The following is a 13,830-nucleotide window of genomic DNA, read 5'->3' as shown; positions in this document are numbered from 1 at the left end:
AAACATCCAATGCAAAAGTATTTACATTATTCACCTAATTTATTTCTGTTAGTTTCAGCTCAGTGTGAGAGTCTTTGCTGCTGCTTACGCTGTGGTCGAGCTCCTTTCCTTTCTGTCACGTGAGTTCCCCTCCTCACACAGACAAGTAAAGGGAAAAGTTAAAGACACTAAAAGTTTTCTTACTACAAGTGTTAACCTGAACATGAGGAGAGGATGAGCGTGAGAGAGCCAAGCTGACAGTGAACGCATCATTGTTGTCTGTGGCGTAATTAAAGCTACTACTGTTTGGCGCACTTTTTGCTCATACCTTCCTCCACGCTGTGCTCGGACCGTGCACCGATGCTCTTAGACAGTAGTGTTTCTGAGTGCAGTTCAGTCTCTGAGTCCCTCCTGGTAGTTAGTGCATGACCACAGGTGGCAGAAAAGATCCACGTAGATGCAGGGTCTGAAAAATTAAGCCAGTGTGGATTTGCCTTAAACTTAAATATTTTTATAGGCCACCAGGGGGCGATAGCTGTGGCCGCAGACTTCCTGTCCTAAACAAGCCTGTGGGGAAATGGCGCTCTGCAAGAACCTCAGTAAACACTGAGTTTACAGGCTCAGCCACTCTGAAGGTCTTCAGTACCAGACCACAAAAACCAGTGGGTGACATCACTGGAGCACCGCCCATTTTTTTTTATGGGCACGGTCACCTTCAGGCATCATTTCTGACTGATGCCCACTCACACTAATGCCTCCCCGTGAATCCGAGCCACTGCTCTTAATTAGCTCGTAATACATTTGTTTTTAATGGAGACAGTAACCAACCAATGGTGTGATACACTTCCAGACTCACTGACACTGAAAGCGATCCACTGACCTCCATAGCATGTCTGCAAACCGTCACGGCGTCACCATGAACAGCAGCTCGCAGGCTGAATGCAGCAACTATACATCACACCGATCTGACAGCTGACTGCTCGAGCATCTGCTGTTGGAAACATATAAGTGTGTGTCTTGTATAAATAACCTGCCTCTGTGTGTGTGTGTGTGTGTGTGTGTGTGTGTGTGTGTGTGTGTGTGTGTGTGTGTGAGGAAAGTGCCTGTGTGAACAGATTGTGTGTATTAGCCATTCGGGTATTAGTCCACAGAAACTCAGATCAGGTCAGAGGCAACATTCATCTCTCAGCCATTTTTCTGCTGAGCAGGAACATATTACACACACACACACACACACACACACACACCTTACACTCTGAAATCTGGTGTAAAACTGCGAAAGGCTGCATGAATGCTTGGTGTCATCCAAGAGGGAACAAAGAGAGGATCCAAACAAAAAGCGGTACAGCTGACCTTCAGTTCACTTCAGAAAGCCTGAAAAAGCAGACTAATAACAGCTTACACTCTGCTATTTTACTTCATTCAGCTCACAGTTTAGTGCGGAGACTGGAGAAGAAACAGTGCTATTTCAATTTCTGCTTCCTGCTGTGCACATTAAAAGTTTTCAGTCGTGGTTTCAGGTCAGATCATCACCAAGCAGAACTTCTTTCAAAGTTTTCAAGGAATGAAAATTAAATCAAAGAATTTCAGTTCAGTGTTTGTAAAATTATTCACTACTAACCTCTCGACTCTCGCCTGGTTCACATCTGTTCCTGTGTGCAGTGCTAACCTAAGCAGGTAGAAAGAGATGGAAAGTGAGAGTTCAAGTAGGACACCAGGACCAAGCTTCTTTATTTAGCATGCAGCTACAGTGCAGCCTAACCTTGTTCCTGCCCCTGAGGATGTTAAGAGGTTAAGCTCATGGACTGAGCTCTCTCCTGGGGATGAATTCAGTTTCATAATTTATCAGCACCGTTTGGTCGTGCTGTGGTTAAAGTAGAGCCAGAGGTCCATGCCCGCAGGATGCGCCACATGTGAGTCTTTTGTTTCAGTGTTTTTCAATTTGAGTGGCAGACCTGTAATCATATCTGCACAGCTTCTTTCTTCTGATGATGGTTGTAGACAATGTCACGCAGCACAGCACTTCACATTAATAATTACTGAGTTTGTTTGGGTTGAAATATATAAAATAAAAATAACTTCCACACAGATCAAAGCGATAAAAGGTGCAGAAAGAAGAAACTCTAATGAACTTGCAAAAAAGGGGGGTTTACAAAAGCAAAATGCCTCTATTCATACCTGTAAATGTAGCTGTAAAAGCACCTGCAGTGATGACATCAGGACCTCATAAATGTTTGTAAAGGTGAGTCTTGAGCTTTGAATAAGCTCACAGGTCATAGACTGCAGGGTGTGTGGGGTGGGGGGGGCACGGCTGTGAGACCTGTGCCACCTTCAGTTGTTGGTCTGGAGTTTGGGATGGATGACTGGGCAGGATCAGACCTGAGAAATAGTTGGGTTTCAGAGTCAGCTGACTCCTGGCAGGTAACTTACTTACTGGCATGGGGGGGATCTTGGTTTGCTTGGTTTGTCTTGTTCCTGTTTCTTTGGCTGGTGTCATACCGATGATTATTTGCAGTTTGATTCACACATTTTCACCCCTTTAAACTTTGTTTTCATCCTCACTACTAATCACAGTCTTAGGTGTCATGCTGTAGACTTTATATGGTTTAATGAACAGTCTTAGGCCATTAAATGGGACTCAGTATGCACTCACTTACCAATTTCAAGTATTTTACCTGGCCATGAGTCCACCTACCTGTAAGTGGTGTGTGTAGAGTATGATCCATGAGGAAGTACAGCAGGCTCAAATAAAGCAGAATTATCCTTTAAATGACACCATTTCTCCTCCAGCTGTTCCATAGCACCAGCTGTAGAATGAATAGATTAAAAGTCTCTCAAACATTGTGCCTGATTTGGATGAAAATCTAACCGTAGCAGCTGATGTATTTCCCGGAGTGTTGTAGTTCACGCACCTAAACCTAGTACAGTCTTTTTACCTAAAAGTGAAAAGGATGTGCTAACTCCAAATCTGACCACTTTATTGCGGCCACTTTAACAAACATCCAGTTTTATCCTGCTAGTGGAAATTCATGGAACTGTCTCTTTGCTAAAGCAGTCAAACTTGCTGTGGAAGAAGTACCTGTGACCTCCTCACATATGTGACCTCCTCCCATACATAGTAGCAGCACTGAGAGACTAACTCACAATAACACACATCTTGGCTTCATGTGATTCTTTGTGTTTAAAATGAGTTGGGGTGGGTGTGACTCAAGCAGAAGGCTGACAGCAGCACAGAGTTTAAAAAGGCACCAGGAAGAATTTCCTTATGTGGGAATGAGATGTCACAGTGGTGCCAGCATGATTGGTCAGGATGGATGGTCATGTCATCATCTGCACAGGGAGCAGTGTCACAGGGTATTTCTACATTATGGAGAAGAAGATGAACAAAATAAAAAGTCATAAAATGATATGTGACCTGGCAAAATGCTGTAATGGAGCCAGTCTATCTGCTCGCATGTTGAAGTCATAGAAATGGGGCTGTTGGTCCAAACCTCATTCGATGGTCATCTAACTTACTTCTGCACCATTTGCATTCAATATGTCGGGCCAGGGAATCTATTTTCTGATAAAGGCATCAGCATTTAGGGCAGTGTGGAGGAAAAGTGTGAGGAAATGGAGACGGACAATAATTTTCATCAGGATTGGAGTTATTTAGTGAATGAAATCATTTCCATAAACACATTAAATCCATCTTTTCATGAGCTTGCTTAGTGGTGTGCTGGCTGATACTGTAGCTAGTACTATGGCTGAAGGTTTGTCTTCCTTCCAGCTGCTCTGTGGTTAGTGCGGTTCTCAGTGCACTTTGGGTCGGTGCTGATTTCTCTGGTTAATTAGGGAGTGATCATAAACGACATAACTGACTGATGTAGATTTCGTTGCTATGCAGATGATACCCCAGTATATTTGTCTAAAAGAAGTAATTCAGATTATCTGGTGAAAGTACAGGCATGTGTCAGAGACATAAATGTCCTGATGGCCTGTGCCTCTGCTTGTAAAACCAGATAAAGTCATGATGGAATGAGTGTCGTGTGGTTGGAGCTTACAGAGATTAGGTTACGGCCTCAGTCACACTGTCCTCTAATTTACTCCCAGAGGGATCATGAGACTTGAAAAAATTGAGAATTTTTACCTTCAAACTAAAACGTTGTTGGTTGCAGTAAAAAGGCACAACTTATATTTTGAAGGCAAACTATCTTCATTTCCAGGTTGTGTCTTCAGTTACTGCCAATCAGAGAAAAGTTTGGAAGAATTTAGAAAAGATGGCCTCTTCCATGCAAATTAAAGGTAACTGTTGCAACCTGCTAGCAACCAAAGCAACTGCAAAGTTTCAGTGCAGCACTGTTTACCTCTTTCCAATGAATTCCACACTAAAGAGTGGCAGCATCCTCATAAACCACTCATCAACTGGTTGTTGAATTCATGCTTTTTACCTAGCAATTAGTGGTTACCCATTGATTACCATGTGGTCTCTAGGCCCGTGTAACTAGCTGGTTCCCATTTGCCATTATAACCTCTTAAAAAGATATGAAATAGCACATTCCAGAAAATTTGCCATATTATCTTTTCCAGATGTGTATTTTTAAATGGAAGTGTCTCTTGCTCAGTGTTGCTCTTCTGGTACCGGCCTTACTTACAGTTTTTTGTTTTGTGCCATACTGAATATATAACTAGATTTTTTTTTTTAAGTCTTAGGCATACCATATTTCAAAGTGGAGGATTATCTGTAGTATGAAATCATTCACTCATCATCCGCCATAAGTCATTAGCCAATGAGCGTGCAGTTTCAGTCAGACCCTCTGTTCCTCATCACATCCATTTCTTTGTCATCAAAATGGCGACAGCTCATCTCACCAGCAGGTGATGTAGCTACATCCACCTTTTATACCGTCTGTGGTTCCAGCACTTAGATTAGATGTTGGTACTTGCTTACTCCTTATTTCAAAAGTGGGAGAGTGGGCTGGTTTATTTCTCATTTCCAACATGAAGAGTAAGTCGTGTAGGCTCGAAAACTCGTCAAACATGAGTGAGTTAATCAGCAGTAATTCAGGCCGATATCAGGCATACAGAAAGCACAGTGTCCTGTTTTTCAAATTTAAGGATAGTGAACTGGATCTTCTCCTCTGCTTCAGACATGCCTGTTTTCCCCTCCATGTGCTGACTGCCAGTGTTTTGGGTTAAATGTAGATTCTGCTGTGATTGGCCCTGTGAAACTCTGCCTCCTGGCTGCACCTGCTGCTGATTCGTTAGGAGCCCAGTGTAGTCCACTTGTTGGTGGATCCACCTGAGAGAGGCCCTGTTTAAGCCCGGCTGAGTGTGAGTAATCCTCAGCTTTGACTCTGTGAAAGTCTAGTTTTAGTTTGTAAATTCAGCAGCGGACGGTTAGGGCACCCAGTGTGCTGAAGCCGCCTGTAAGGCTGAGCTCAGGTAGCAGGCAGGGTTAATCCTGTGCTTGAGGTGCTGGTTCCTGCCTGGGGTTGAGCCTGGTGTACACACACATCCAAATGCACTCGTGCATACACACAAGCTGTTGTGTTGATTCACATCAGCTGCGGGGTGCTGCTGCTCTGGATTTGGCTGATTTCTGTTAGCTCGGCGCTCTCTCAGGTCCTGCTGTCCCTGCAGTTTCTCTCCACTGCTTCGAAGTCATCTCTTGATTCCTTTTCCTGTGTTTGACATTAAACATCCTCACCAATCCCTACAACCTCCACCTTCCCTTCCCTCTACCCTTGCTGAGCTGGGAGCTGACCTCCACCTTTATATCAAGGTTCATGGGACAGATATATTTCCACCTCAAACACAATCTGTAACTGAAGAGTGAACCTTTTTAATATTACAGAAATTGTGAGTGTGTGCAGGTAGACATAAGTGACTGCCTGTGGGTATTTACATTTCTAAAACATGGAGCATATTTCAAAGTGGGCGTGTTTCTGGATAAACTGGACACATACGGGAAAGCTGGCCGTTAGCTGGTCACATGCATGTGATGTACTCTCAGTTTCAGGCCTGACTGTTTATCTATCCAGAGTATGGAGCCTTTCCAACACAGCCTGCAGTGATTTGTCTGTGAGATGTGCAGCTCAGAGAGTAAATGGATAACCTGAACCAGCCAAAACCTTCCTACCATCTTCCACTTTCACCTAACGACATGGAGTCCTGTCTCTGACTCGCTCTTCATGATGTAAGGATCCTGCAGCAGTTATCACATGAGTGTGTTGTCTTCTTCTGTGTTTTCCACAATGGAAGATGGCAGGAAGCACAGACAAGTCTGTGTACTTGTCTTCCTCTAATTAACAGTGTTTGCTCATTTAATTTCCCAGGGTGCTGCGCTGCAGATGGTCAGCATAAACTGTTCAATAAGCTCAGCTGTTCAGCCATCACGGGCTCAGTGTGTGTGCACACACTCATCCACAGGTCACTATGCTTCTGCCTGCATGCAGAGCACAGTGCTCTCCTCCTGGAAGACTTTTCAGCTTTCACACACACCTGTGAGGCAGTGCAGAGGTTTGTCAGGTGACTTTTTAGCAGCCTGGTGTCGTTTCCATGTGATTTAATGAGAGTAAAGTCAGAAAACGGCTGCAACATCACTGCCGGAAGACACAGTGCTGTTAGGAGATGTGGATTTACAGTGTAGTCCTGCCTTTGGACAGCAGACAGATTTCTACACATTCCTGCTGAACTTGCACATGTGGCCACCGGAACGTCACCCAGTGATTCGTCCTGCTCTGAAACCTTGAGCAATTTTTTCTGTGAGGAGTGAGCGGTGGACATGCCTGAGACTGAGGGAGGTGCTCATCACTTCAGTCACACTATAGCTCCGCCCCAGCTCAACATCCCCATTTCCTGTGACTTTATTACTTTAATAATTAATAATTTCATGTTTTATACAATCAGACCAGGAACCAGTGACTGAGACCACAAACTCATCACGAAAGAGTTTTTTGAGCTCAGATCAGTTGAACGGGAGGCCCATTTTCTCATAACAAGTCTATACAATCAGACCTGTTACAACCAGAGGAGCCACTCCCTGCTGGACATTAGAGAGAATGCTGTTACCCGTTACCTCAGTTAGTGTTTAAGCATAGCACTGAAACTTCAAAACTCTGCAGTTCCTCTGATGTCCAGCAGAGGCAGCTGTGAGTCAGTCCCCATAGACTCCCATGTTATAACTTTACAGCAGAAATTTCCTTCTTCATCATCAACACCTGTGCAGGAGGATGTTTTTAAAAATCATCTGGATTAATGTTTACATTATTAAGGGCGTGGCCTCTTTGACTGAGAGGTGGATGGTGTCCAAGCAGCTGCAGGTGCTAGCTTCACCTGCACTGGACCTCTGAACTGTGTGTGTTGTTGGAGACTTTTGAAGCATTTTTAATGACATCATTTGACCAGTAATATGGCTGCTGTGAGGTTACTGTTCTAACAGATTGTCCAATAAGGTGGAGCTCCAGCTTTGCTGAGTGAAATTTGATTATTTTAATTAGATATTGATGATTAGCAGGTACTTGTGTCTGAGTGAGGCTCACATACACACTGTGGATGCAGAATTTAAACTGCTTGGCTGCTGGGATTTACTCTATGTGACTTGTCAGTGCTGTAACTGAGAGGTAACACACTCTTTCCCATAGAGACTGATAATTCATTTTGATTTATTATGGTTGTTACTTGTTTATAATGAATCTCATGGCGTTTTCAAGGTTGGGTATTTTTGGAGAACGCATGAAGATCATTTATGATTTATACGGTTTGATTTGGATTCCATATTAAAGTTTTCTGTTTTCTGTTGCTGCTGTGATGCTTGACATAGTCAGTCTTAATAAGGTTTTCCTGAGTGAGTCTGATTTTGTATTCAGTGTAACTTTATTGTCAGTGCAAAGTAAGACCCATCCATAACATACAGCCTCCCGAACATGCTCCATCAGGCAGCTTCAGTCTCTTTTTTGTGGATGAAATCACATTTCAGCTGCAGTGTCAGGGTATGCGAGGTGCACTCGGTTGAAGATGAGCGTCTGCATTTGCATCAGCATGCCACGTCAACAGCTCCTGAACAAAAATAAAACACCCGAGTGAAACGTGTCATTTCTGTGATTACTTTAGTCAGAACACTGAGTTACCTGATTTAAAAAAAAAATGTTATTCAATCCTCTTCGTCTTCTTTCCTCTGCATCAAGCTGCTGTCTGCAGGCATCAGACCCCCAGCCCGCTGTGTCCATGTGGAGCCAGGGCTGAAGCCTGTGCTTTAACATCACCTCAGCTGCCACGATGATCTCTACAGATCCTGTCAGAGCAGGTGGAGTTAGGCAGGCAAATGTATCAGCAGTTAGAGGTCGATGCAGAGTTTTTTAGCAGATCAGGGAGAAGCATCAGGATTACTGTTCAGCTGTCTCACCACAGAAGTTTAAACTTTAAAAAAGAGCTTCGGTATCCACAGGTAGGAGATATTTAAAGAGCCTGAAGTGATGCTGTGATTCCAAACTCATGCTAAAATGCAGGAGAATGTTGTTTGGAGATTGGTTAGAAAGTGAATAATGCCACCGACACATTATCTTTGCTGGTTTAACAGAATTACAGCAGACAGAGTGTGAATATGAAGCACAGCAGAATCATGGCATCAATATTTAAAAGTACTGAAAGTCTCCATGAAAACAAGCTCAATGTGATCTTGCTGCTGGTTCCAGTAATGAGCTGGAAAAGCCCCAAATTATGATGATATTAACTGATCATAAATATGATCAACCTGTCTCTAATAATCGTCTCTGCACCCTTCAAGCTGGCATCACAGCACAGAAACAGCTTTAGTGAAAGTTACAAATGATCTTCTTATGGCCTCTGACAGTGGACTCATCTCTGTGCTTGTCCTGCTAGACCTCAGTGCAGCATTCGATACTGTTGACCATCATATCCTATTAGAGCGAATATTGGCTTCCCTTCATTGGCTTCCTGTTAAATCGACAATTTAAAATCCTGCTCCTTATTAAATAAGTTTAACTGAAGCAACCTGAAATGTTTTGTCACACTGTCTGCACTCAGTCTGAAAACCCGCAGTCTGAAAAACTGTTTTTTTTTTCTAGTAAATATCTGACTTTATAATCTTGGTGATTGCAGGCTCTGTTATTTATTTCTTACTCATCGCGGCCCTAATACAGCACTGTTAGTGATCACAGTATAAATCATGCCTACGTTGAACAGAAACTCTTAAATTAAACAGCGTATTTTTAGCTCCTACAGTATCTGAAGACTGAGAGATGACTGCAAGCTGTTGGGGTCCTATAACTGACTAAACCTTGTGCATGTGCAGCAGGAAACACGAGTACGACACTTCCTTCACCGTCGTTTCTAAGTGAAGTTGAAACCGTGCCAGGGAGTTTGTGCCAGAACACGAGCAGCACGCTGAGTTCCTAATGTACCAGCAGCCGTATGCCGAGGCCACATCTGAGTGTAAATACTGTACATCCCCACATGTGATGATGTCCTCTGAGCCTCAGGGAGACGGAGTGTGTGGAAAATGAGTCTGAAGAGCCTGAAGTGCGCATTCATGACAGACTGAAGGCTGGTGATTATAAATCTGTCTTCCCTTTGTGAAGTCCTCTCCAAGCATAACAGAAGAGCTGAAGACATTCTTCATGTGGCTCACAGTGAAACATCATCATCATCGGAGGAAAAGGCAGGAATATAGAGCTGGCTTTCCTCCACACAGCAGGATTTCTTAAAGGAAAGGTTCACTCTTCTCTCACGGCCCCTTTATTGTTGCATTTGGTCTTCCTCGCGTTCAAACCCTCCAGCACAGGAGGTTCATGGATGTAGTGAAGGAGGACATGCAGAGGGCTGGCGTGACAGAGGAGGTGGATGCAGATGATTCGCTTAAAGCAGGAACATCAAACTCATTTACATCATACAGAGCATTTTTTAATCAGTGTCACAAACTTTAACTACACATTTAATCCCTGAGATATTCGACAGTTCAGCAGCACATCTCAGGTTTTCTACATGATACAGAAATTCAGCTGCATGTCATAAAGAATAAAATACATTTCAAATTACATAAATAATAAAACAATATTTAAAAAGACTGAAATGCTTCTTCAGTGAATGAAATAAATCTGTCAGCATGTCTGAGGGTAAGAAATAAATGTGTAAAATCACAAAGAAAGAAATTGTTTTTCTACTCCTGTGTCATCTTTGTGACATCATTTTAACATTTCTTTATCCTCTCATGTTATCTTTTAGATTTTTTTTCCAGTATTTGGTTCATATTTTCATTCTTTGGATATTATTATTATTATTAAGAAACACAGATTTGTGTAATTTGGACTCAGAGTCAGAGTACTTCCATATAAAACCCTCATAAGGGCTGCAGACTGTGCCCTTCACTGCTTGCACTGGAGCCATTGTGGATCTTGACTGTTAACAGGAGGAGCGGTTGGAGCGAGCGAGTGCCGGCAGGCTGAAAATGGTGTCAGCTCTTCAGTAGATTAAAGTCTCTGTGCTTCCTGAAGCTTTAAACCTAACATGCAGAACGCTCGCTGTCCTAATTGTTCTCCGAGGACTCTTTAGGTTGTTCAGAAGAAAGAACATGAAGACTCGAGCTGAAACGTGCATTCCTGTTTCCTGTAATGGGGACGTGATCACCCCTCGCCCACCACATCTTTACTTTGAGTCTATCAGAGGGTATTTTTCAAAGACAGGTTGCACAAAGGCTTTCTCACTTCTATTATAAAAACCACCAGTCAGCCAATTATGCCGCACCTCTGCTCGGCCGTCTCCCCGGACTTCCCTCATTTCCTCCTTTAGACAGCGAGCGGCGGGACACAGCGCTGCCTTCCTTCAGGGCCCGCTAGTTTTAGAGCAACCTACTTACCAATGTCAGGCGGTCTCATATTTAGGTGAAGACATGACCAATTTATTTTGTGCACATTACAGTCTGCCTCAGCTCCCTCTTTACCTGCTGTCTGATTTCCTGCTGCTGGTCATTTGTTTTCCTCTTCGATAGCGACTCTGCTGCTATTTGTGGCACAAACCGGCTCCGCCTCAGATCCGTTAGGAGCTTTTTTTTTCAGCCCAGCTGAGCAAATAAAACCAAATTATTTCCATCATCGATTAGGCTTCCAATTATTTCTTTGAACTGTTTTGCGTATGAAACGACGGTAATCAGTGAGAAATCAAACCGTCTTTGATGAACACTTCAAAACTCCAGGATGCTCAGTCATGAGGAGAGAGCTCTGAAGATGAGAACCCAGGAGGGGCAAAACACTGTGTGATTATGGAAACACAAGCAGATTCATTTTGGGTTTATTAACTGAGTTTTACTTTTTTGTTTTGCTAGTTGTGTGTTCATAACCAAACGTGGCTCGAGTAATTCATACCCCGGGGGAGGAGCCCTGACTATCTCCTGTTTAGCTTTGTTCTTGTACTTGGTGAAGTACAGCACCAGGCTGCTGCTGCTGAGTATCTCCCTGTAACACCGCAGAGATTTTACTTAAAGTGCCTCGAGCTGACATTGTAGGGTCACATTAAGAGGGTTAATTCAGCAGTTTGTGTTGGAACTAATGACACAGAGTTACTAAGTGGAGCTGTGAGTGTAATCTGCTAACAGCGGACATGAAGAATGAGTGACTGATCAAACAACATCCACACGAAACTCTGAAGCCTTAAATATGAAATTATTGCTAGGAAATTCAAATATTTTAAAATTTGAGTGTTTATTGAACCTTGAAAATGTAAAAAAGAAATTAAATATCAGGAGTTTTAATTTTTATCATATTTGCTACAGCTGCATTTTTGTGTAATTTATATATTTTATCTTATAAAGGATGTATTGTGCATTTTGTTTAGGTTTTCCAGAGTAAAATAAATCACACAGGTGATGTAGAGGTCTCAGAAACTTATGCATCAAATGTGATCCACTTGACTTTACAGGGTAAATACATGTATTTACAGGTACTTACATGTGATGCTGCAGAGCCCTTTGTGCACACTGAGTGAAGCCACACAGAGACTTTACACTGTGCCTTGATTTGAGTAACTCTTCCTCTCCTTCCATGAGTACTCCATTTTAAGTCCATGAGCTCCCCAAATGAATTAAAGCTCCCTGTAGAAACTAACACAGCCACATCAGGCACCAAACCATGCACACTTTGTTTGGGTCTAATGGAGGAGGCTGTCGTGTTGGCACAAACCAATGTTGAGAATAAAGAGCCGGAGTTGATGGCAGTCTCTGATCATCGGCTGGTTCACACTAATGGAAAGTCTGGAATGGGCTTCATTTAAATGAGGAACTGCACCATTAGGGATGCAGTCCAGTCTCTGACTTCTAATCACGTATCTGCAAACCTGGGACTGGGGCTGGATGAGTAAATGTTGGAGAAGCTGTGAACATGGTGAACATTATGAGCTTCAGCAGGTTTTCTCAGCTTCTAAGTCTGTGTCAGTTCAATGTGGTGTGGCGTAGCAGTTTTGGGGGGGGCGGGGGGGTCATCCAATAAAAGACTTCTGAATGATGGGAATAAATGCAAGCCATTCTTCATTTCATCACTGAAAAACATGAAGTGCCATTAATTATGTGACTCATGCGGCTTCGTGTGAATAATTAAATGTTCAGCTCTTCCTGCATGGCTTCACGTTCAGTGCTCAGTTTCAGGATTTTATTTTTCTTACTCGTAGAAATGTGCTGTCTCCCAGCTCAGCTCGAGCGGCTGACCTCCCCTCGCCGTGCTCGTCACGCTTCAGTTCAGCTCATTGAGCAGCAGCGCCCGTAAACGAGCTGTTTGCACATATGCGCTGTTGTTCCTGCTCTTTGTTCCACAGACCGAGGCCGCCAGGCAATAAATGAAAGACACTCTGTCCCTCTGACACTCTGAGCATCTTTGTAAATGGAAATGTAGCTGAAATTAAAGAATATGTGCTCAGACCCCCAAATGAAGCTTGACAGGCAGAAAGGAATGAATCTTTGGACCAATCGTGGCCCACACCTGCACACCTACAGGTTTCTACTGGTCACATTTGGCTCTGACTCAGGGAGTCTGGATGCTGCAGGTACTGACCACATTTCAGGTGTTTTCTGACATTTGTGCCACATCTGGTCCATATGTCCTGTAACTCCTGGCTCACATCTGGCCTGCACAGCTTTAGCCAGTGCAGTGCCTGAGAAATACAGTTCCAGCTGTTACTTGGGTAGATGTCTGTTAGCTGGCTTTTAACCAGATTCCATAAATCTTCAATAGGTTTGAGGTCTGAGCTTTGGGAAGGCTATTCCAGAAGCTCATGTTATCCTGCTTTATCCAAAACCAGTTCTCTGTTTGGGGTCACTGTCCTGTTGGAGAACCTGACTGAGTCCAAGGTTCACCCAGATAGCTCATGATTTCAGGTGAAGTTGAAGGATTTGGAGGTAGTCCTTCTTCTTTATTATCCCGTCTACTTTCTGCAGCTACAGCCCAGGGCATGATGCTACCACCACCGTGCTTGACAGCCTCACCTTTACTCACATAAACATGTCTCCCGTCATTCAATTCAGTTTTATTTTAGTTATTATTTTATATATTTATATATTATTTTTACATGTGATTAACTTGTACTTCAGTACAGTTGTTGAACTGATGACCTTGGAATCTGCCCGTGATCAGCAGGTTTACACTGCAGCATATCTGAAGCAGATAAACTGGAAGCTCTTTAAGTCATACAGTTAAAATGCTGCTTTATAAAAGTGAGATAGGTGTGTGTGCGTGTGTGTGTGTGTGTGTGTGTGTGTGTGTAATGTTGTTGTTTTGGAGGCTGTGAAATAAAACTAACATGATTTAAATTTTCTGTGTTCAGCACAATAAACTGAACTTACTCATGACAGATCCGTGAATTTAATCG

At 43.1% G+C, this 13,830-nt stretch overlaps 2 long non-coding RNA genes across 2 annotated transcripts in view; both read left to right on the top strand.

Annotated features, from left to right (window-relative positions):
* Positions 1-13,830, top strand: part of LOC146514855 (uncharacterized) — a 133,847-nt gene that overhangs the window by 101,623 nt on the left and 18,394 nt on the right. The window lies entirely within an intron of this gene.
* LOC146514857 (uncharacterized) lies at positions 4,706-9,233 on the top strand. Its single transcript, XR_014875416.1, has 3 exons — positions 4,706-5,292; positions 6,005-6,157; positions 6,297-9,233. It is a non-coding gene; the product is annotated as an uncharacterized LOC146514857 (long non-coding RNA).

The sequence above is a fragment of the Neolamprologus multifasciatus genome, chromosome 7, assembly GCF_963576455.1.
Source record: "Neolamprologus multifasciatus chromosome 7, fNeoMul1.2, whole genome shotgun sequence".
Classification (NCBI taxonomy): Eukaryota; Metazoa; Chordata; class Actinopteri; order Cichliformes; family Cichlidae; genus Neolamprologus; species Neolamprologus multifasciatus.
The sequence above is the reverse complement of the archived record's forward strand: the minus strand, read 5'-3'. Positions and strand labels throughout refer to the sequence as shown.